Source organism: Macrobrachium rosenbergii, chromosome 26 (assembly GCF_040412425.1).
Source record: "Macrobrachium rosenbergii isolate ZJJX-2024 chromosome 26, ASM4041242v1, whole genome shotgun sequence".
Classification (NCBI taxonomy): Eukaryota; Metazoa; Arthropoda; class Malacostraca; order Decapoda; family Palaemonidae; genus Macrobrachium; species Macrobrachium rosenbergii.
This window is the reverse complement of record NC_089766.1, coordinates 38,219,588-38,224,587: the sequence shown is the minus strand read 5'-3', so window position 1 is coordinate 38,224,587 and position 5,000 is coordinate 38,219,588.

Genomic DNA, 5,000 nt, shown 5'->3' with positions numbered 1-5,000 from the left:
TTGCTTCTTTTGAGGTATTGTGACTGGGTCCAAATCTACCCAATCTCTATCCTGCGGCTGCGGAGTAAACAAAATGCTGCTGTAAGTGATTACTTTTCAAGATGTATGAGTGATGAAAGCAGATACAGAGTAATTCTGTAGTTATCATGAACACTCATAATGTTTAGATCCTTTCTCCAGAAAAGACCTGGCATCAGTACAAGGGAGTCTTGATATTCCTGAATGGTTGTTCAGTTGTAAATTTGCACTGTAAGAGATTTTTCTCTGAAATTCAAAGCTGGTTGTTACTTCTTATCACCCAAAGTACCGGGTATTTTTATTGCATGTTTGGTTTGCCTAAACACGGAGGGAGGAGCTCCTTACGTCTGTTTGTTAAATCCTGAAAACTCAGATGAAAGATTCGCGAATTTTATTGCCTAAGTAATGAAGTAATATGAAGGCGTGGTGTACAAGAACACCCAAAACCTCCATCGAATTCAAGGATTGCTAAAAGAAATCAACACCAGCAACTCCATGCCCAGCTTCGACATGATTTCCTTGCTTATCAAATACCTTAAAGACAAGATTTTGGAATGCGTAAGCAACGGTGAAGAATAAACGTACAATTTCTGTCCCAGGAGGAAAGATTTATGATGATGGATGTGGGGTTAACTCTTTCATTTGGTTGAGTACCAAATGAAGAGTTAACCCCTAATAATGCTAATGTTTGAAACTTTCGGCAAACGCACATACTCGTCCTTTCCTCTGTTATTGTGTATATATACATTATATATATATATATATATATATATATATATATATATATATATATATATATATATATATATATACACACACACACATTCACACATACATATATATATATATATATATATATATATATATATATATATATATATATATATATATACATATATATATACATATATATATATATATATATATATATATATATATATATATACATATATATATATATATATATATATATATATATATGTATGTATCGAATTCACTTCTTCTAAATTAACATAAATAGCATAGACATCAAACAATTTCAAAGTAAAAAAATGAAAACCTTATTTGCCACAGGTGTGTCAGAGTAATTTTGAAAAATAATACTCTAAATTCATCTCTGTCATTATATACTTTCCTTATGTTCGAAACTTTCAGCATACACACAAAATCATCACTTTCCTCTATTATTGTTGAATCTATATATATATATATATATATATATATATATATATATATACATATATATATATATATATATATATATATATTATATATATGTATATATGTGTGTGTGTGTATATACATACATATATATAGATGTATACATGTGTGTATATATATATAATGTATGTGTATATATATACATACATACATATATATATACATATACTGTATATATATATATATATATATATATATATATATATATATGCTATATATATATATATATATATATATATATATCTCTCATATAATATATCTGCGAAGATTGACTTCTTCCTAGAATTAATATAAATGGCATAAAACATCCAACACTTTCAAAGCAAAAAAGTGAAAACCTTGTACCACAGGTGTGTCGAGAGTAATTTATACAGAAAATCAAGACTCGAATTCATCTCATCATTACATTCTTTGTCCTACAGCACTGCTACGAAAGGAGGTGCTAATGTAGTGCTGAAGAGCTCACCGATTTAGAGATCCCAAGACCTCTACATATTCTTTTCATCGTAATTTTTTAACATTTGATTACAAATGTGGGGTTGCAAGCACAAGAATGCTTACGACTTGGTGATTTTTACAGAAAGCCTTAAAGGCCGAGAGTGCTGCTGCCTGTTTGCAGCTTTGAGTGTATAGTGTAATCCCATTGGCCGCTCTTTCATGAAGTGCTCAGGGCTGTATGGGGCACGTGAGCAATAACCCAGTAACGGCACAGCCAGTCATAAACTAACTGACCTGTCCTCTGTAAAATGGCTAATGTTGCTGATGGTGTCTGTACGGTTAAAAACTGAACATGTCAGAAGCTCTTGTTTTACGTTTTATTAGGGCCATCCTCTGAAAGAGGAAGTGTACTAGTGAGGGTGCCATAGGCCTGGGTAGAGCACTTGGTTTTCATTCGCAAAGTCCGAGGAGTTCCATCCAAGGCAGGTGCCCACCAGTCGACCAGCTGTGACGCTGACCAAAGTCAGTAGGGTATGGAGCCAGCTTCCCCATTCGTTTGGCCCAGCTTACTCTGGTTGTCCCCTCACAGGCGAGTCGACTGACAGGTCGACCCAGGTCGATAGGTCGTATATAATCATTACTATTGTTGTATATTATCTGTCAGTGAAGACAGATAATATACAAATCTTAATGAGGTCACGAATCTGATTCGTATGTGCAAGCTTTACTTGCTCCTGAATAGGGGTTAGAAATCGACACTATTCCATTGTTACTACTATGGTTTTAAATTCCTATTGAGCACACTTTGTTTTATATCCAGAAGTTGTGGCTTAATATGGATTTAGTTTCCTTAAAACTACCCAAGAAATGCACGTAGAGTTTCAGAAGGGAAAAAAGCGGCTTTCTTTGCCAACTCTCTCTTTCTCTCTCCCAGCACCTGTTACTCCCCTAAATCGCGCCATGAGAACGACAAGATGAATATGAAATACCGCTGTAGCAGTGGTCCTTAAACTTTTTTGCCTCCTCCCCCCCACTGAATTATGTAGAGAATCCCGACCTCTACCCTGAAAGTTTACCAACTGTGAACTATAAACAGTATGGTGTCTATTTGTATAATATTATACTTATCTTAACAGTAAATACAATTCATAAACAGGATTTGAAATGAAAATTGACTTAAGAATTTTTGTCATGTTTTGATATAATAATTAGAAAACAGATGTAAATAGTGATAATGTTTTCGGCAATTTTGCAATTATCATAAATTAAGAAAAATAATAGGCACAATCCGGCAACCCTGCTTGCGCCCCCCTTGGAAGCTTCTGGCGTCCCCCACTTTAAGAATCACTGCTCTAAAGGTTTCAGAAGGTCTCTGAATCCAAGTCACGCGTTCTCCCTCCGCCCTCCCTTCTTTCTTATTGCTCTTTCACTCTTTTCATTCTTTCTTTCCAGTCTTCACCCTCAAAAGGAATTCACTCTCTCTCTCTCCGTCCTTACTATTTAGTCAAGAGCTAGTCGACGCAAACAACGGCAATAGTCATTACATCCTCCTCGAGCAAAGCTGTTCAGCGAAACGCAGGAAACCGACAACAAAGTACCACCTCTCTCAGATCACTGAAACGAACAAAGTATACTTGACAAATCGCAGACTTAATGCCCCACAGGCTCCCCAAACACACATACTTTCATACACTACGTTGTGTTAATCAAACATCTTATTGCAGCAAGGTTGAAGATCATGTTCGATAAAACAATCTTGAATAGTAGTTTCTGGTGGTGGTCTGAGAAAAATTCAAGCATTGCAGAGATGTTACAACGAGGGTGAATGATAGTAACCAATCAGCGCGCAGATTTCTGTTGTTACACTAAGTCTGAGAGCAGTTGTAAAGAGAACCAAAACCCAGCCTTCCAAACCCGGCCCTTCGGCTCTAAGACAGTGAACATGTTCGGATTATCTGTCGTTAGTCCTTCGTCGGCTGTACAAGTGTAATCAACGAACCGTTGGCCTTTCATAATTACGTTTCCTGTAATTATTTGCTGTGTAATCGTGTATGTGATGTTAACGGAGCACCAGAAGCCCCTGTTAACAATTTGCAAAGCTAGAATGGTTGCTATAGCAGGAAAGTTTCAACACTGGTATTGTAACGACATTGTTAGCACTTTGATCAACTGAAGGAATTTGGCCATGACCCTGTAGATGCCTTCTTTGAAAACAGTGCAAAAGCTGGTGACCTTCGATAGTGACGAGGGAACTAGAGGTGTACCAGAATCAAGTTTACAGGATGTAAGACCTGTTGAAGGCTTTGGTGTGGTGTCTAGGCCTAGTGTTGATGTTTTGGAGTCGAGTCTTCGTGTTGGCGGTCATTGTAAAAGAACTGGGAGAGGCTACGAAGCATTTGACAGTTATACAATAGCAAATTGAAGCGAATATAACAATGTCACATAAATCGTATGTGAACCTTTAGCAACCGCCGCTTTGTCCAGCTGTTAGTGAGTGTTAACTTTGTATATTTATTTTACTAAGTTCATTTTTTTTCTTTGACCGTGTATATTCGCCCTTTTCCATGTTTCTTGTTAAAAGTACATTGATACTTAACAGCAGTAATTGTTTAGGACAACGAAAAATAGCCAAACCAAAACGACCGTCGTTATATTTCCTGACAACCACTTTATACTTTTTTTTTATTAAATCAACATTGATGTAATGTCTTCATTGTTAGTGTCTATAAACATTTGAAAGGACAGTGTCAAAGCTTACACAACGAACATCGAACTTACTTAATAAACTATTATTACGCTGGAATATATTTCAGTGATACTAGACAGTAAATTTAACCATCATCTTAATCCTAACCATAAATGCAAGTAGTAGCCCAGCTGCTGCCTAAATAAAAGTTCTGAAACTTCATGTATTCATTATGTATTCGTAGGGTAGTTTTAGTACGAAAGTCGCGATATCTTTGGAGAGCTGCTCTGTCGTATGAAACAAAATCATCCTGGTCAGAGAAACCACAAGGGATTGGAGATTTAAAGAGATTTAAGGAAGTTTAAAGTTTCATTGCTTCTCGGTCGGATATATTTGCTTGGGGTTGAACCCATCAGGCGATCAACGCATCCTGTCACCTACTGAACTTTGTACTCCGTTTGGGGATGGTGCCGCCAATGCAACTCACTTGGTGGAATGCAGGCATTGCTTGAGGGTCTTTGCAGTGTCCCTTCGGCGCCAAGCTGCAACATCTTTGATTTATTTTTCTGTAGGCCTACCTCCGTTCATTTTCTTCCAATAGAATTTCCGCCCTCTCTAACAATTGTTTCAGGGTGCA